Below are 20,956 nucleotides of genomic sequence, written 5' to 3'. Positions count from 1 at the left end.
GTAAGAGACATCATAGATCGCACCATATCTAGTAAAGTACGATTACGACGTTCGGACACACCATTACGCTGTGGTGTTCCGGGTGGCGTGAGTTGCGAAACTATTCCGCATTGTTTCAAATGAAGACCAAACTCGTAACTCAAATATTCTCCTCCACGATCAGATCGTAGAAACTTTATTTTCTTGTTACGATGATTTTCAACTTCACTCTGAAATTCTTTGAACTTTTCAAATGTTTCAGACTTATGTTTCATCAAGTAGATATACCCATATCTGCTCAAATCATCTTTGAAGGTGAGAAAATAACGATACCCGCCGCGAGCCTCAACATTCATTGGACCACATACATCAGTATGTATGATCTCCAACAAATCTGTTGCTCGCTCCATAGTTCCGGAGAACGGCGTTTTAGTCATCTTGCCCATGAGGCATGGTTCTCAAGTACCAAGTGATTCATAATCAAGTGATTCCAAAAGTCCATCGGAATGGAGTTTCTTCATGCGCTTTACACCAATATGACCTAAACGGCAGTGCCACAAATAAGTTGCACTATCATTATCAACTCTGCATCTTTTGGCTTGTATGAATATGTGTATCACTACTATCGAGATTCAAAAAGAATAGACCACTCTTTAAGGGTGCATGACCATAAAAGATATTACTCATATAAATAGAACAACCATTATTCTCTGATTTAAATGAATAACCGTCTCGCATCAAACAAGATCCAGATATAATGTTCACGCTCAACGCTGGCACCAAATAACAATTATTTAGGTCTAAAACTAATCTCGAAGGTAGATGTAGATGTAGCGTGCCGACTGCGATCACATCGACTTTGGAACCATTTCCCACGCGCATCGTCACCTCGTCCTTAGCCAATCTTCGCTTAATCCGTAGTCCCTGTTTCGAGTTGCAAATATTAGCAACAGAACCAGTATCAAATACCAGGCACTACTGCAAGAATTAGTGAGGTATACATCAATAACATGTATATCACATATACCTTTGTTCACCTTGCCATCCTTCTTATCCGCCAAATACTTGGGGCAGTTCCGCTTCTAGTGACCAGTCTGTTTGCAGTAGAAGCACTCAGTCTCAGGTTTAGGTCCATACTTGGGTTTCTTCTCTTGAGCAGCAACTTGCTTGCTGTTCTTCTTGAAGTTCCCCCTTTTTCTTCCCTTTACCCTTTTTCTTGAAACTGGTGGTCTTGTTGACCATCAACACTTGATGCTCCTTCTTGATTTCTACCTCCGCAACCTTCAGCATTGCGAAGAGCTCGGGAATCGTCTTATCCATCCCTTGCATGTTATAGTTCATCACGAAGCTCTTGTAGCTTGGTGGTAGTGATTGAAGAATTCTGTCAATGACGCTATCATTCCGGAAGATTAACTCCCAGTTGAATCAAGTGATTGTTATACCCAGACATTCTGAGTATATGCTCACTGACAGAACTATTCTCCTCCATCTTACAGCTGTAGAACTTATTGGAGACTTCATATCTCTCAATTCCGGCATTTGCTTGAAATATTAACTTCAACTCCTGGAACATCTCATATGCTCCATGACGTTCAAAACATCGTCGAAGTCCCGATTCTAGGCCGTAAAGCATGGCACACTGAACTATCGAGTAGTCATCAGCTTTGCTTTGCCAGACGTTCATAACATCTGGTTCAGCTCCTGCAGCAGGTTTGGCACCTAGCGGTGCTTCCAAGACGTAATTCTTCTGTGCAGCAATGAGGATAATCCTCAAGTTATGGACCCAGTCCGTGTAATTGCTACCATCATCTTTCAACTTTGCTTTCTCAAGGAACGCATTAAAATTCAACAGAACAACAACACGGGCCATCTATCTACAACAACACAGACATGCAAAATACTATCACGTACTAAGTTCATGATAAATTAAAGTTTAGTTAATCAAATTATTAAAGTACTCCCACTTAGATAGACATCCCTCTAATCATCTAAGTGATCACATGATCCATATCAACTAAACCATGTCCGATCATCACGTGAGATGGAGTAGTTTTCAATGGTGAACATCACTATGTTGATCATATCTACTATATGATTCACGCTCGACCTTTCGGTCTCAGTGTTCCGAGGCCATCTGCATATGCTAGGCTCGTCAAGTTTAACCCGAGTATTCTGCATGTGCAAAACTGGCTTGCACCCGTTGTATGTGAACGTAGAGCTTATCACACCCGATCATCACGTGGTGTCTCGGCACGATGAACTTTCGCAACGGTGCATACTCAGGGAGAACACTTGTACCTTGAAATTTAGTGAGAGATCATCTTATAATGCTACCGTCGATCTAAGCAAAATAAGATGCATAAAGGATAAACATCACATGCAATCAATATAAGTGATATGATATGGCCATCATCATCTTGTGTTTGTGATCTCCATCTCCAAAGCACCGTCATGATCACCATCGTCACCGGCGCGACACCTTTGATCTTCATCGTAGCATCGTTGTCGTCCCGCCAACTATTGCTTCTACGACTATCGCTACCGCTTAGTGATAAAGTAAAGCAATTACAGGGCGATTGCATTGCATACAACAAAGCGACAACCATATGGCTCCTGCCAGTTGCCGATAACTTTGCTACAAAACATGATCATCTCATAAAATAAAATTTAGCATCATGTCTTGACCATATCACATCACAACATGCCCTACAAAAACAAGTTAGACGTCCTCTACTTTGTTGTTGCAAGTTTTACATGGCTGCTATGGGCTTAGTAAGAACCGTTCTTACCTACGCATCAAAACCACAACGATAGTTTGTCAAGTTAGTGCTGTTTTAACCTTCACAAGGACCAGGCGTAGCCACATTCGGTTCAACTAAAGTTGGAGAAACTGACACCCGCCAGCCACCTATGTGCAAAGCACGTCAGTAGAACCAGTCTCGCGTAAGCGTACGCATAATGTCGGTCCGGGCCGCTTCATCCAACAATACCGCCGAGCCAAAGTGTGACATGCTGGTAAGCAGTATGACTTGTATCGCCCAAAACTCACTTGTGTTCTACTCGTGCATATAACATCTACGCATAAACCTGGCTCGGATGCCACTGTTGGGGAACGTAGTAATTTCAAAAAATTTGCTACACACATGCAAGATCATGGTGATGCATAGCAACGAGAGGGGAGAGTGTTGTCCCCGTACCCTCGTAGACCGAAAGCGGAAGCGTTAGAACAACGCGGTTGATGTAGTCGTACGTCTTCACGATCCGACCGATCCAAGTACCGAACGCACGGCACCTCCGAGTTCAGCACACGTTCAACTCGATGACGTCCCACAAACTCCGATCTAGCAGAGCTTCGAGGGAGAGTTCCGTCAGCACGACGGCGTGATGACGGTGATGATGTTGCTACCGATGCAGGGCTTCGCCTAAGCACCGCTACGATATTACCGAGGTGGATTATGGTGGAGGGGGGCACCGCACACGGCTAAGAGATCAATGATCAATTGTTGTGTCTCCAAGGGGTGCCTCCCTCCCCGTATATAAAGGAGTGGAGGAGGGGGAGGGGCCGGCCCCCTATGGTGCGCCCCATGAAGAGTCCTACTCCGGACTCCCCCCTTCCAAGTAGGAGTAGGAGAGGAGAGGGAAGGGAGAGAGGTTGAGAAGGAAAGGGGGGCGCCGCCCCCCTCCTTATCCAATTCGGACTAGAGGGGGAGGGAGCACTGTCACATCCCTAGCCTTACCTTGCACTAGGCTAGCACATGTCTGTTGCAGCATGTTTAAATTTTATTTAAAACTGAAATGGGGATTGATCAAACCCTAGCACCAGAAAGAACTCAAATAGGTTCAAATAAAATCTTTTCCAAAGAACCCAAAATGCCTTTGAAAATGTTCATGATTTCTGATAAAGGTGAAAACCTGTGCCAAAAATGATGAGCATATTTCTTGGCCATTTATGGATTTTTAGTTAAATCATATTGTATTTGAATTGAAGCATTTAATGCCTATAAATATTTTAAATGCTTCAATACTTATGAAAGCAATTGGGGGCAGTTGGAAATAATTCTAATAGTGCCCACAATTATTTTCAGGAGTTTCCAAAATGAGTTAGTATTTCTACTGATTCAAAACAGATCAAATAAATAGAAAACAGAAACAGAAGCAGAGAGAGAGTTACCTTGGCCCGTTACTGTAGCAGCCCAGCCCACTGGGAGATGCCAGTCATCCCCTACCTCACGCCAGTAGGCAGGGGCGCGTGGCCTCCGCACGCCAGCACGCACGCGGCCACCTCCTGCTTGCCGCCGCTGCTGCTGGAGGGCGCCAAGAGCGCCACGACACCCCCTGCATCTCCCCCCTCTGGTTCCTCCCTCTCCCCCCCAGCGCTCGCGCCGCAGCCACCCGAGCGAGCCCGTCGCCGCCGATCGCCACCACCGCGGCCACCGCCTTCCCCTCGCCTCACCAACGCGCCCAGAAGCTCCACCGTGACGTCCCCGTCCTCTCCGCTGAGCCACGCATCGCCGGCAGCCCTGCAACGGCCTCACCAACCTCGTCTTCAACCTCGGGCACCCGAGCCCTTCGTCGTCGATTCGCGCCGTCAAGGACGTCCCCGAGCCCACTGACCTACTGCGTCGCCTCCCTGTGAGCTCCTGCTCCCGACCCCTCTCTCCCCGCCGTCGAATCCCTCCTCTAGCCCCCTGGCCACCGCGGCCGAAGCTCGCCGCCGCCGCGTTTGTCGCCGTCGTCATTACGAGGGCCAACGACGCGTCCGAGCACCTGGTCGAGCTCCTAGGGCCCCGTAGCTTCTGCTTGTGCTCTCCGTTCGCTTGGAATCGAGCTGCAGCCCCGCGCCCGCATCTAGCCGAGCTCCGGCCACCGCCATGGTTGCCGTGGCCAACGTCTCCGGCCACCCCGCAGCCTCCCGCGTGATCCCCTGGATGCGCGCGAGGATGAGCATCCCTCTGGTGCCTCCAGCGCGTCGAGCTGACCCCTGTAGCGCCGTCCCGAGCAACTCCGGCGATCCTCCGCCGTGGGGTTTGGTCGCCGGCGTCCAACTCCGGTGGTTGGTGACGTGGCACCGTCATTAGCGCTAACTAACCCCCGTAGAGTCACTGACAGCGGGCCCCGCAGCGGGTCAAAGCCGGAGTCAACGCGGGATTAGTGTCTGTCTCACTGACCAGTGGACCCCACTGGTCAGGTTTGACCTGGACCGGCCTGTTGACCCTGCTGACGTCACCCAGACGCAATGCTGATGCAATAATTGATTTTCTAGATTTAAAATAATCCAGGAAATTCCAGAAAATGCCCTAACTTCTAAAATTCATAGAAATTCAACCGTAGCTCCAAATGAAATGATTTATATATGAAAAATTATCAGAAAAATCCAAAGAATCTGTTTATGGCATCCTCATGCATGTTTGAACAACTTACAGCCACTGTATATGACAATTTGAATAAATGGCATTTGAAATGTCTTATATGGAGTTTGAATTTGAACCTAAGGTTCAAACCAACTCCATTTAATATGTTGCTAGCTGCATTAGCTCAAAACACATTCATATTGCCATGTCATGATCATGCATCATATTGTGCATTGCATTGATTGTGTTTCCTCTCTGTTGCCGGTATTGTCCCCTCTCGATAGCCGTGTTTCCGACGATGAGTTCGATGACACTAATGAAGACTCAATGCTATCTTCAGAAGTGCCAGGCAAGCAAAACCCCCTTGCTCATTCCGATACAATCCCACTCTCTCGCTCCTGCTCTCTTTTACTGCATTAGGACAACAACGATTCATCTGTTACTTGCTGCGGTAGCTGAACCCCTTTATCCTCTGCATGACCTGTCATTGCCACAGTAAATAGATGAAACCCACTAGCATGAGTAGGAGTTGTTTGAGCCCTGATGTGCCTACTCATTCATGCTTGTTTGTCATGCCTGCTATTGCTTAGAGTTGAGTCAGGTCTGATTCATCGGGAATGAATTGGAATATGGTGAACATGTCCTACTGTTGAGAGCTAAGTGTGTGAACACGATTTGGTAAAGGTAGCGGTGAGAGGCCATGTAGGAGTACATGGTGGGTTGTCTCATTGAAACCGTCCTCAGGAACTGAGTTCTGTGTTTGTGATCCATGAACAGTTACTACCACACATTGGGTTCCGGTAACTCGACCCCTCTCGGCTTATTAACCGCCTCGATCTCTGTCCAGGAGTTGCAACTAGTCTCTGGTGTTTGTAGGTAGTGTTAGTAGTCTACCAAGTGGCACCCGGTACAGGTGGGCTTGGGACAGACTAGGCACACGTGGCCTGGTGTACCGAGTGGCACCCGGATGGTGGGCTCGGGAACCCTGCACACATCGTTTGGGGCCGTGAGCGACACCCCGGCCGGATCTCCTTGCGGATGGAACCCGAATAGGCGATAAACCTGGACTAGAGACTTGTGTGGTTAGTCAGGTCGTGGCCGACTCCCTCGCCAGGCTTCCGCTTGAAGGTTGCCGAGGTACACGACGTGTACATGGTGGTAAGTGGCGAGAGCGTGTGTGACGAAGTACACCCCTGCAGGGTTAATATGATCTATTCGAATAGCCGTGTCCGCGGTAAAGGACTTCTGGGTTGCCTATAACGGTTCATAGACAAGTGAAAGTGGATACTCTAAAATGCGCAAGATAAGCGTGAGTGCTATGGATGGCGTTCTCGTAGGGAGACGGGAGCGGATCCATAGTGGTGTATTGATATGGTGAATATGTGGACTCGTGTGCGCCACCTCAAAAGAGTTACTTGCAGTCATAGTTCAGGATAGCCACCGAGTCAAAGCTGGCTTGCTGCAGTTAAACTCCACCACCCCCTTTGTTGATACCGATGCATATGTAGATAGTTCTGATGTAAGTCTTGCTGGGTACATTTGTACTCACGTTTGCTTATTTTATGTTTTGCAGAGAGACGTCAGTCTCGCTAGTAGTTCCGTGTGGACTTCGACGTTTAGCTTGTTACCTCAGCTACGATCTTGTGCCCTCGGCAGGATCTGGTAGACAGTCAGGCTTCTCAGCCTTTTTCATTTGTAGATGTCTGTACTCAGACATGTTAAGCTTCCGCATGTGCTTTGGTTTGTATGCTCTGAATGTTGGGTCATGAGACCCATGTTTGTAATATCTCGCTCTTCGGAGCCTAATGAATAAATACTCTGAGTCGTAGAGTCTTGTTGTGATGCCATGTTGTATTTGCACATATCGAGCATATTGTGTGTATGATTGAAATGCTTGGTATGTGTGGGATCCGACAATCTAGTTGTCTATCCTTAGCAGCCTCTCTTATGGGGAAATGTAGTCTAGTGCCTCCTTGAGCCATAGTAGTCCGCTACAGCCCGGTTCACCGGAGTCCTGCTAGCCCAGCACTACTGCTCTGGGCACTTGACTGGCCGGCATGTGTTTCATATCGTTCCTGTGTCTGTCCCTTCGGGGAAATGTCACGCGGTGACATCCGGAGTCCTGCCTAGCCTGCTACAGCCCGGGTTCCCGGAGTCCTGTTAGCCCAGTGCTACAGCCCGGATTCGCACGCTGCTGACCGACACGTTCGATGTTGATTCATGTATGCCTGTCCCCATACGTTAGTGCCGCTTTGGGTTCACGACTAGCCATGTCGGCCCGGGTTCTCTGTCATATGGATGCTAGCGACATTGTCATATACGTGAGCCAAAAGGCGCAAACGGTCCCGGGCCATGGTAAGGCGACACCCGTGGGAGTACCGTGCGTGAGGCCGCAAAGTGATATGAGGTGTTACAGGCTAGATCGGTGTGACTTGGAATCAGGGGTCCTGACAGCTTTGGTATCAGAGCCTGACTGCCTGTAGGTTTACGAAGCCAAACTGGTCGAAGTTGAGTCTAGAAATGCTTTAGTTATATAAGGGAATTGATTGTGGAAGGGAACGTAAGGCTCTTTTACTCCTTATACCTTATGGCCTTCTGATCTGAGTCAGCCTCTTCTTTTCTACGGGGATTAAGAACTAGGCTCCTCATCTTTCTATCAGGATCACGTGTTACTAATCCGTAGACTCGTAGGATTGTTGGTTCCAGGCCTCAGTTCAGTTCCTACTACTTCCGTATGTTCATAGTTGGTCTCGGAACCTTGATATTGTGATTCTGAATGGTTATGCCACCATTTTTGCAGGATGTCTCAAATCTTTTGAGCTTTTACAGCCGTTATGTTGTCCGAGTCATCCCAGGTTTCTAAACAATCTGATGCATTTGCAAAATCCTTTCCCTCTGTTTTTGCGTCCCTTTGGGCCAGATTAAGCACACTACCGGTGCGTTGAGGCACTCTATTGCCTCGACATATATGTTGGAGCTATTACTATGACCCTAGGTGTTTTAGGGAGTCACCTAGTAATCTAGCCATGCTTTGTATCCCCAGTGTGATGATTCTGGCCATTATTCTCGAAAGCATCCCGTGATGCCATTTAGTAGTGGGTATCCTACTCTTGGGTTCTTGACCCAAGATTCACTCTACTTACCTCGTGTTGATAGTGTTGCTCGTACCTTTAGGATATTAGTAACCTTTGCGTTAGTCCTCGAGGTCCGTGGTATATCCTTCTTCCAAATACCATGAACTACTTACGGCAGAAGTTCTTGAACCAAAAGATCACAATAAGAGTGCTCTTGATGAGTCCTCCATTCTGAATTGTGAATCTGCCAGTCCTACCTTTCCGCATGGATTATCCAAAAGAAATATGTTGAACTTGTTGACATACTAAATCTATGCATCCGCAACTCAGAAAACCATATGTCCCTTTGAGTTGTCTCTCTTTAGTTGTATTCTGACCTCTGTCTATCAATTGATAGTCAAGACTAGTTGTACATCCGTGTTATCGATGTGTACTACCCTTGTGGTCCGTCAAGCCGTTCTATTCCAGAATGACTAGGAGAAACAAACTCCAGAACCTCGTCCATATCTAGGATTGGGTCAAAGCAATTGTATTCCGCAGACCAAAATGCCAATCCAGCTTTTGCTCTGCTCTACCTTGGAGCGTTACCATCTTTATGTCAAGAGTGTCGTGAGAATTGCACCACCTCTTATGAATTGTTGACGCAGTGATACTTCTCGCCATCATTATTCATTCCTCGGTCCCGTGTTGTCACAATCGGAATACCGACAAGTGAACCGTGATGTGTGAAATCAACACTCTGAGCAACTCGTTGCTTGGTGGTTAATGGCAATACTCTCACTCTTAGCGTGCTGGTTATTGAATCATCATCCTAAGATTGATCGTGCTACCTAGTCCTTATTTTTGGTGCACTCTTCAATCAATGAGTTAGGATCTTGTCAAACCCTTGCTCAGTTGATCATATCGGCTTGCCCTGAAAAGCAAGATTGTTCTCAAGCTTAGTAACATATCGGTGGTTCGTGATTTTCCGAATATCTTCTCAGAAGTATCACCAGGTTGCCACCTGACCGCTATGTTGAGCTCGTGATTAAATGGTTTTCCTATAAACCACTCTTTCTCCAAGAATCTGTGTTGGATACCTTGAGCTAGTTGGTTAAGCTAAACAACAACTTGGAGAGTTGGAAGATAAAAGCTTGCCTGACTTAGTTCTTTCCAAAGGATATCTCTTGTGTGTGTGTTTGTTGTAGAAAGATGATATCTTCATTGATTAATCCTTGAGATCAATTGTTGGATCTATTGTCTTGTCCAAACTTTGATTTGAGTGTGGGCTATCCTTAAATCAAATCAGAGCCAATGATATTCGTAATGTTGTCTTACTCGTGGTGGTGTCCTCGAGCATACACCATTATATTTTTTGGGTCTGACCAATGCTATCACTTGTTCACATAATTATGGAATTCCATCTCCATGGAAACCTGGATGAATTGTTGTTGAGCCCATCAGCAACACTGCTACCTTCTCCATGACTCGTGTTGAACATCCAGCTAGTGTTGGAAACTTGTGTAAGCATTTTCTTCATGCCCCGTTCATGAAGTATATGTTTGGATGAAAGTAGTGACTTCCTCGAATTCATGTGCATTTGGTGCAAGTTGTCACCGTGAGTTCGAGAAAGATTGTTTTTGCTTCCTTCGGAACCATCCCAAGTCAGTCATGCATGTGCGAAGTATGCTATGGTTTGATAGGCTCGCTACCTCCATTCTATATGTGTCCCTAGGACACCAAGCCACTGATTGATTTGTTCAAGGAGAAGAAGTTCCTTCTTAGGATCCGGACTTATGTAAGGACTTCGACATCCTTGTTGATGGTTCCTAACCAGAACTCGGTAGTGTTTTATTGCAAGACTACTCTGTGGCCATGCTTGTCTGGGACAGCGTGTTCACATGTTTGTAGCAGAACCCGCTCATGTTTTGGAGCTTGCTACCAAGTTCATCTCCTGAGAATCTCGCAACGCCATCTCGTCGGTTTGTGTTGCAAACTTTCCTTTTCTGGACATGCTGTCTGAAATATCCTGTTACCAACCAGATCTGAATCTCAGGCAGATATGATGGTTGGGACATCTCCCAATAGCTATAATATTGGTCTTCGTAACCCGGTAAGTGGATGTCGTGGCCAACACACCCAGCCGGAAGACCTATTATTGTAGTAACTTGATTGAGGAAGTTGGCCACCTCCCCATAAGGATTTCGTAGGATTTGCTCCCTAAGTTGTTCCTTATGGATTTTTATATTTTCCGAAGTCCGACCTTTTACTTGATGTTCTAGATATCAAACCATATCTATGAATGGGATATGCTAGTGCATCAAGGAGAACATTAGAAGCGGAGTGCTAAATGTCTCTCGGTCGATCATCCAGATTTGCTTCTTTGGCATTGCTAAGGAAAAATCTGAGAAAGTGATGTCCTCCTTTGCACCTGCATCCTCCATCACCGTTCATCATGGTTGTATGATGTGTTGCCAGGATCCTCGGCACGGATGTTGGTAAAACCTTGATGAATATGGAAATGCTCAAGTTCTTGAAAGCACGCTCAGTCACTAGGTTATGTCCTTGGTATCAACTGGAATGTGCCTTCCATTTGCCGAGTTGTTCTATAACCATAGTTTCCTTTCCAAATTGAGTGTGCCATTCTTTTGAATTCTTTCAAACGATCATTTGTAAATTGCCTTACGCTGGTATAAAGAGTTTCAATGATCTTTGTATCAAAAGTAATTCTTTTTGCCACTTAAGGGAAGAATTCTACGAGTCACCTTTCCTAAGGTGCCCCGTTATGGAGTCATGGCAATTAACTCCTCGCTGCTTTGGAACCCATGCACCATATTATCTAAGCATGGGATTGTTGCCCACCAAATCAAACCTCATCGTTTGTTCTTCCATCCCTCTCGATGTGTTTTGTGTCTCAACTCGAGATGCTTCAACATCTCATTCCGCAAGTTGATCTTGTATAGCTCGATCTTCGAGAAGATCAATCCTGTAGAGTTTCCCTCTCTTCCGTCATCATAGTTGGATGAAGCTCTCGAAAGAAATGATGTCAAGATCAAAATGATGCAATGAATCAACATCTTCGAGAAGAACAATTGGATCGTGAAGATTATGTTAGTTTGCGTTCCCCTTTCACCTTACCCTACGCTTGAATCTCGGGACGAGATTCTTGTTTTAGTGGGGGTGAGTTGTCACATCCCTAGCCTTCCCTTGCACTAGGCTAGCACATGTCTGTTGCAGCATGTTTAAATTTTATTTAAAACTGAAATGGGGATTGATCAAACCCTAGCACCAGAAAGAACTCAAATAGGTTCAAATAAAATCTTTTCCAAAGAACCCAAAATGCCTTTGAAAATGTTCATGATTTCTGATAAAGGTGAAAACCTGTGCCAAAAATGATGAGCATATTTCTTGGCCATTTATGGATTTTTAGTTAAATCATATTGTATTTGAATTGAAGCATTTAATGCCTATAAATATTTTAAATGCTTCAATACTTATGAAAGCAATTGGGGGCAGTTGGAAATAATTCTAATAGTGCCCACAATTATTTTCAGGAGTTTCCAAAATGAGTTAGTATTTCTACTGATTCAAAACAGATCAAATAAATAGAAAACAGAAACAGAAAGCAGAGAGAGAGTTACCTTGGCCCGTTACTGTAGCAGCCCAGCCCACTGGAGATGCCAGTCATCCCCTACCTCACGCCAGTAGGCAGGGGCGCGTGGCCTCCGCACGCCAGCACGCACGCGGCCACCTCCTGCTTGCCGCCGCTGCTGCTGGAGGGCGCCAAGAGCGCCACGACACCCCCTGCATTTCCCCCCCTCTGGTTCCTCCCTCTCCCCCCAGCGCTCGCGCCGCAGCCACCCGAGCGAGCCCGTCGCCGCCGATCGCCACCACCGCGGCCACCGCCTTCCCCTCGCCTCACCAATGCGCCCAGAAGCTCCACCGTGACGTCCCCGTCCTCTCCGCCGAGCCACGCATCGCCGGCAGCCCTGCAACGGCCTCACCAACCTCGTCTTCAACCTCGGGCACCCGAGCCCTTCGTCGTCGATTCGCGCCGTCAAGGACGTCCCCGAGCCCACTGACCTACTGCGTCGCCTCCCTGTGAGCTCCTGCTCCCGACCCCTCTCTCCCCGCCGTCGAATCCCTCCTCTAGCCCCCTGGCCACCGCGGCCGAAGCTCGCCGCCGCCGCGTTTGTCGCCGTCGTCATTACGGAGGGCCAACGACGCGTCCGAGCACCTGGTCGAGCTCCTAGGGCCCCGTAGCTTCTGCTTGTGCTCTCCGTTCGCTTGGAATCGAGCTGCAGCCCCGCGCCCGCATCTAGCCGAGCTCCGGCCACCGCCATGGTTGCCGTGGCCAACGTCTCCGGCCACCCCGCAGCCTCCCGCGTGATCCCCTGGATGCGCGCGAGGATGAGCATCCCTCTGGTGCCTCCAGCGCGTCGAGCTGACCCCTGTAGCGCCGTCCCGAGCAACTCCGGCGATCCTCCGCCGTGGGGTTTGGTCGCCGGCGTCCAACTCCGGTGGTTGGTGACGTGGCACCGTCATTAGCGCTAACTAACCCCCTAGAGTCACTGACAGCGGGCCCCGCAGCGGGTCAAAGCCGGAGTCAACACGGGATTAGTGTCTGTCTCACTGACCAGTGGACCCCACTGGTCAGGTTTGACCTGGACCGGCCTGTTGACCCTGCTGACGTCACCCAGACGCAATGCTGATGCAATAATTGATTTTCTAGATTTAAAATAATCCAGGAAATTCCAGAAAATGCCCTAACTTCTAAAATTCATAGAAATTCAACCGTAGCTCCAAATGAAATGATTTATATATGAAAAATTATCAAAAAAATCCAAAGAATCTGTTTATGGCATCCTCATGCATGTTTGAACAACTTACAACCACTGTATATGACAATTTGAATAAATGGCATTTGAAATGTCTTATATGGAGTTTGAATTTGAACCTAAGGTTCAAACCAACTCCATTTAATATGTTGCTAGCTGCATTAGCTCAAAACACATTCATATTGCCATGTCATGATCATGCATCATATTGTGCATTGCATTGATTGTGTTTCCTCTCTGTTGCCGGTATTGTCCCCTCTCGATAGCCGTGTTTCCGACGATGAGTTCGATGACACTAATGAAGACTCAATGCTATCTTCAGAAGTGCCAGGCAAGCAAAACCCCCTTGCTCATTCCGATACAATCCCACTCTCTCGCTCCTGCTCTCTTTTACTGCATTAGGACAACAACGATTCATCTGTTACTTGCTGCGGTAGCTGAACCCCTTTATCCTCTGCATGACCTGTCATTGCCACAGTAAATAGATGAAACCCACTAGCATGAGTAGGAGTTGTTTGAGCCCTGATGTGCCTACTCATTCATGCTTGTTTGTCATGCCTGCTATTGCTTAGAGTTGAGTCAGGTCTGATTCATCGGGAATGAATTGGAATATGGTGAACATGTCCTACTGTTGAGAGCTAAGTGTGTGAACACGATTTGGTAAAGGTAGCGGTGAGAGGCCATGTAGGAGTACATGGTGGGTTGTCTCATTGAAACCGTCCTCAGGAACTGAGTTCTGTGTTTGTGATCCATGAACAGTTACTACCACACATTGGGTTCCGGTAACTCGACCCCTCTCGGCTTATTAACCGCCTCGATCTCTGTCCAGGAGTTGCAACTAGTCTCTGGTGTTTGTAGGTAGTGTTAGTAGTCTACCAAGTGGCACCCGGTACAGGTGGGCTTGGGACAGACTAGGCACACGTGGCCTGGTGTACCGAGTGGCACCCGGATGGTGGGCTCGGGAACCCTGCACACATCGTTTGGGGCCGTGAGCGACACCCCGGCCGGATCTCCTTGCGGATGGAACCCGAATAGGCGATAAACCTGGACTAGAGACTTGTGTGGTTAGTCAGGTCGTGGCCGACTCCCTCGCCAGGCTTCCGCTTGAAGGTTGCCGAGGTACACGACGTGTACATGGTGGTAAGTGGCGAGAGCGTGTGTGACGAAGTACACCCCTGCAGGGTTAATATGATCTATTCGAATAGCCGTGTCCGCGGTAAAGGACTTCTGGGTTGCCTATAACGGTTCATAGACAAGTGAAAGTGGATACTCTAAAATGCGCAAGATAAGCGTGAGTGCTATGGATGGCGTTCTCGTAGGGAGACGGGAGCGGATCCATAGTGGTGTATTGATATGGTGAATATGTGGACTCGTGTGCGCCACCTCAAAAGAGTTACTTGCAGTCATAGTTCAGGATAGCCACCGAGTCAAAGCTGGCTTGCTGCAGTTAAACTCCACCACCCCCTTTGTTGATACCGATGCATATGTAGATAGTTCTGATGTAAGTCTTGCTGGGTACATTTGTACTCACGTTTGCTTATTTTATGTTTTGCAGAGAGACGTCAGTCTCGCTAGTAGTTCCGTGTGGACTTCGACGTTTAGCTTGTTACCTCAGCTACGATCTTGTGCCCTCGGCAGGATCTGGTAGACAGTCAGGCTTCTCAGCCTTTTTCATTTGTAGATGTCTGTACTCAGACATGTTAAGCTTCCGCATGTGCTTTGGTTTGTATGCTCTGAATGTTGGGTCATGAGACCCATGTTTGTAATATCTCGCTCTTCGGAGCCTAATGAATAAATACTCTGAGTCGTAGAGTCTTGTTGTGATGCCATGTTGTATTTGCACATATCGAGCATATTGTGTGTATGATTGAAATGCTTGGTATGTGTGGGATCCGACAATCTAGTTGTCTATCCTTAGCAGCCTCTCTTATGGGGAAATGTAGTCTAGTTCCTCCTTGAGCCATAGTAGTCCGCTACAGCCCGGTTCACCGGAGTCCTGCTAGCCCAGCACTACTGCTCTGGGCACTTGACTGGCCGGCATGTGTTTCATATCGTTCCTGTGTCTGTCCCTTCGGGGAAATGTCACGCGGTGACATCCGGAGTCCTGCCTAGCCTGCTACAGCCCGGGTTCCCGGAGTCCTGTTAGCCCAGTGCTACAGCCCGGATTCGCACGCTGCTGACCGACACGTTCGATGTTGATTCATGGATGCCTGTCCCCATACGTTAGTGCCGCTTTGGGTTCACGACTAGCCATGTCGGCCCGGGTTCTCTGTCATATGGATGCTAGCGACATTGTCATATACGTGAGCCAAAAGGCGCAAACGGTCCCGGGCCATGGTAAGGCGACACCCGTGGGAGTACCGTGCGTGAGGCCGCAAAGTGATATGAGGTGTTACAGGCTAGATCGGTGTGACTTGGAATCGGGGTCCTGACAAGCACGCGGCTGTCCTGGCCGCCCCTCCTCTTCTCCCACTAGGGCCCAATAGGCCCAATAAACTCCCCGGGGGGTTCCGGTAACCCCCCGGTACTCCGGTATATGTCCGAAACCTCCCGAAACACTTCTGGTGTCCGAACATAGTCGTCCAATATATTGATCTTTACGCCTCAACCATTTCGAGACTCCTCATCATGTCTGTGATCATATCTGGGACTCCAAACTACCTTCGGTACATCAAAACACAAAAACTCATAATACCGATCGTCACCGAACTTTAAGCGTGCGGACCCTACGGGTTCGAGAACTATGTAGACATGACCGAGACATGTCTCCGGTCAATAACCAATAGCGGAACCTGGATGCTCTTATTGGCTCCCACATATTCTATGAAGATCTTTATCGGTCAAACCGCATAACAACATACGTTGTTCCCTTTGTCATCGGTATGTTACTTGCCCAAGATTCGATCGTCGGTATATTAATACGTAGTTCAATCTCATTACCGGCAAGTCTCTTTACTCGTTCCGTAATACATCATCCCGCAACTAACTCATTAGTTACAATGCTTGCAAGGCTTATAGTGATGTGCATTACCGAGAGCGCCCAGAGATACCTCTTCGACAATCGGAGTGACAAATCCTAGTCTCGATCTATGCCAACTCAACAAGTACCTTCGGAGACACCTGTAGAACACCTTTATAATCACCCAGTTACATTGTGACGTTTGGTAGCACACAAAGTGTTCCTTCGGTATTGGGGAGTTGCATAATCTCATAGTCATAGGAACATGTATAAGTCATGAAGAAAGCAATAGCAACATACTAAACGATCAAGTGCTAAGCTAATGGAATGGTTCAAGTCAATCACATCATTCTCTAATGATGTGATCCCATTTATCAAATGACAACTCATGTCTATGGTTTGGAAACATAACCATCTTTAATCAACGAGCTACTCAAGTAGAGGCATACTAGTGACACTTTGTTTGTCTATGTAGTCACACATGTATTATGTTTCTGGTTAATACAATTCTAGCATGAATAATAAACATTTATCATGAAATAAGGAAATAAATAATAACTTTATTATTGCCTCTAGGGCATATTTCCTTCAACGGGATGCCGTGAAGACCGCATACGCTATCTTTTGATAGTGTGGGTATCGAGATTTGCATGGTGTAAGGACCACCGATACATAGTACACTGGTTTCTGGAGCGGGAATTTATGTCCCTCTTCCTGTCGTTCGACGACGAGTACCGCACTCACCACCTTGTGAGTCGCAGATATGTAGAGAAACATAGGTTCGCCAACACTTGGTGCGGCAAGGATTCGGTTGCTTGCTAACAAAGTTTTTATTTCTTCCAATCCGGCTGTGGCCACATCCGTCCATTCGAAGTGGCCGGTGTGTCGGAGCAGACGATAAAGTGGTAGCGCCTTTTCTCCTAATCTGGAGATAAAGCGGCTCAAGGATGCCATGCACCCAGCTAGTTTTTGGACTTGCTTTAAGTCTGTTGGCGTTGCCAATTGTGACAAGGCTCGGATTTTTGTTGCGTTCGCTTCGATTCCTCTATTGGAAACGATGAACCTGAGTAGTTTTCTGGCTGGAACACCGAAGACACATTTTTCCGGATTGAGCCGTATGTCATATGTTCGGAGGTTATCAAATGTGACACATAGATCGTCCACCAATGATTCGACATGCTTAGTCTTGATGACGACATCATCTACGTATGCCTCCACTGTCTTGCCAATTTGCTTTTCCAGACATGTTTGAATCATGCGTTGGTAAGTGGCGCCAGCGTTTTTGAGCCCAAAAGGCATAGTATTGAAGCAGAAAGGCCCATAGGGTGTAATGAATGCCGTTGCGGCCTGGTCGAACTCCATCTTAATTTGATGGTATCCAGAGTATGCGTCGAGGAAACATAATGAGTCGTGTCCTACGGTCGCGTCAATAATTTGGTCGATGCGGGGCAATGGGAAAGGGTCCTTAGGGCAAGCCTTATTGAGGTCTTTGAAATTGACACAAAGGCGCCAACATTTATCCTTCTTTGGCACCATGACCAGGTTGGCTAGCCAGTCCGGATGCTTGATTTCTCTGATGAATTCAGCCTCAAGTAGTTTGGCTAGCTCCTCCCCCATAGCTTGTCGTTTGGGTTTGGAAAATCGCCGCAACGTCTGCTTGACTGGTTTGAACCCTTTTATGATATTGAGGCCGTGTTCGGCCAGTCTGCGTGGGATCCCGTGCATGTCCGAAGGTTGCCAGTCAAAGATATCCCAATTTTCGCGCAGGAACACTCTTAGGGCGGCGTCGATCATTGGATCCAGCTGTGCTCCAATGGCTGCTGTTTTGTTAGGATCCGTTGGGTGTACTTGAAATTTGACTATTTCGTCTGCTGGCTTGAAGGAAGTGGATTTGGGCCTCTTGTCGAGGATTACATCGTCCTTATCCACTGTGGAGCGTAGAGGGGTTAGCTCCTCGGCCGCGAGGGCCTCGGATAGTGCCTCGAGGGCCAAGGATGCAGTTTTGTTTTCGGCGCGGAGTGCTATATCCGGATCACTAGTGATAGTGATAACTCCATTGGGCCCTGGCATTTTGAGCTTCATGTACCCGTAATGGGGTATGGCTTGAAAGCCTGTGAATGCGTCTCGCCCCAACAGGGCGTGATATCCGCTATTGAAAGGTGCCACGTGGAAGAGTGCTACCTCTTGATCATGCGTTGGTTTTCCCTTGAAGAGGAAAGGGTGATGCAGCAAAGTAGCGTAAGTATTTCCCTCAGTTTTTGAGAACCAAGGTATCAATCCAGTAGGAGATAACACACAAGTCACCTAGTACCTGCACAAACAATCAAGAACCTTGCAACCAACGCAATAAAGGGGTTGTCAATCCCTTCGCGGTCACTCGCAAAAGTGGGAGATAACACGCAAGTCACCTAGTACCTGCACAAACAATCAAGAATCTTGCAACCAACGCGATAAAGGGGTTGTCATGTTGGAAATATGCCTTAGAGGCAATAATAAAATGGTTATTACTATATTTCCTTGTTCATGATAATTGTCTATTATTCATGCTATAATTGTATTAACTACAAACCGTAATACATGTGTGAATACATAGACCACAACATGTCCCTAGTGAGCCTCTAGTTGACTAGCTCGTTGATCAATAGATGGTTATGGTTTCCTGACCATGGACATTGGATGTCATTGATAACGGGATCACATCATTAGGAGAATGATGTGATGGACAAGACCCAATCCTAAGCATAGCAAAAGATCGTGTAGTTCGTTCGCTAGAGCTTTTCTAATGTCAAGTATCATTTCCTTAGACCATGAGATTATGTAACTCCCGGATGCCGTAGGAATGCTTTGGGTGTATCAAACGTCACAACGTAACTGGGTGACTATAAAGATGCACTATAGGTAGCTCCGAAAGTATCTGTTGAGTTGGCACGAATCGAGACTGGGATTTGTCACTCCGTATGATGGAGAGGTATCTCTGGGCCCACTCGGTAATGCATCATCATAATGAGCTCAATGTGACTAAGGAGTTAGTCATGGGATCATGCATTACGGAACGAGTAAAGAGACTTGCTGGTAACGAGATTGAACGAGGTATTGGGATACCGACGATCGAATCTCGGGCAAGTAACATACCGATAGACAAAGGGAATTGTATACGAGATTGATTGAATCCCCGACATCGTGGTTCATCCGATGAGGTCATTGTGGAACATGTGGGAGCCAACATGGGTATCCAGATCCCGCTGTTGGTTATTGGCCGGAGAACGTCTCGGTCATGTCTGCATGGTTCCCGAACCCGTAGGGTCTACACACTTAAGGTTCGGTGACGCTAGAGTTGTTATGGGAAATAGTATGTGGTTATCGAAGGTTGTTCGGAGTCCCGGATGAGATCCCGGACATGACGAGGAACTCCGAAATGGTTCGGAGGTGAAGATCGATATATTGGACGAAGGGTATTGGAGTCCGGAATTGTTCCGGGGGTATCGGGTGACGACCAGCGTGTCCGAAAGGGATTTCAGAGGCCCCGGCAAGCGTTGGGGGGCCTTATGGGCCAAGGGGAGGGGGCACATCAGCCCACTAAGGGGCTGAGCGCCCCTCCCACCCCATCTCACGTAACTTGGAGAGGTAGGGGCGCCTCCCCTAGGGCAGCCACCCCTCCCGGCTTGGGGGGCAAGTTTCCTAGGGGTGGGGGCGCCCAAACCCATCTAGGGTTTCCACTGTGGCCGCCGCCCCTCCCCTAGGGAAACCCTAGGGCGCCTCCTCCTTCCCCCTATATATAGTGAGGAAGAGATAGGGCAGCTGCACCCCTTGCCTGGCTCAGCCCCTTCCTCCTCCTCCGTAGTGCTTGGCGAAGCCCTGCAGAAATACCACAAGCTCCACCACCACGCCGTCGTGTTGCCGGAGCTCTCCCTCAACTTCTCCTCTCCCCTTGCTGGATCAAGAAGGAGGAGATGTCCCCGGGCTGTATGTGTGTTGAACGCGGAGGCGCAGTCCGTTCGGCACTAGATCGGATCTTCCGCGATTTGAATCGCCGCGAGTATGACTCCATCAACCGCGTTCTTGTAACGGTTCTGCTTAGTGATCTTCAAGGGTATGAAGATGCACTCCCTCTCTCTCTCTCGTTGCTAGTATCTTCTAGATTGATCTTGGTGACACGTAGGAAAATTTTGAATTATTGCTACGTTCCCCAACAGTGGCATCATGAGCTAGGTCTATGCGTAGATTCTATGCATGAGTAGAACACAAGTACTTGTCGGCGTTGGTTTGTTCAATATGCTTACCGTTACTAGTCTTATCTTGATTTGGCAGCATTGTGGGATGAAGCGGCCCGGACCGACCTTACACGTACGCTTACGTGAGACAGGTTTCACTGACTGACATGCACTTGTTGCATAAGGTGGCTAGCGGGTGTCTGTCTCTCCCACTTTAGTCGGATCGGATTCGATGAAAAGGGTCCTTATGAAGGGTAAATAGCAATTGGCATATCACCGTTGTGGCTTTTGCGTAGGTAAGAAACGTTCTTGCTAGAAACCCATAGCAGCCACGTAAAACATGCAACAACAATTAGAGGACGTCTAACTTGTTTTTGCAGGGTATGCTATGTGATGTGATATGGCCAAAAGAATGTGATGAATGATATATGTGATGTATGAGATTGATCATGTTCTTGTAATAGGAATCACGACTTGCATGTCGATGAGTATGACAACCGGCAGGAGCCATAGGAGTTGTCTTAATTTATTGTATGACCTACGTGTCATTGAAAAACGCCATGTA

Source organism: Triticum aestivum, chromosome 1D (assembly GCF_018294505.1).
Source record: "Triticum aestivum cultivar Chinese Spring chromosome 1D, IWGSC CS RefSeq v2.1, whole genome shotgun sequence".
Classification (NCBI taxonomy): domain Eukaryota; kingdom Viridiplantae; phylum Streptophyta; class Magnoliopsida; order Poales; family Poaceae; genus Triticum; species Triticum aestivum.
Note: the sequence above shows the minus strand (reverse complement) of the source record.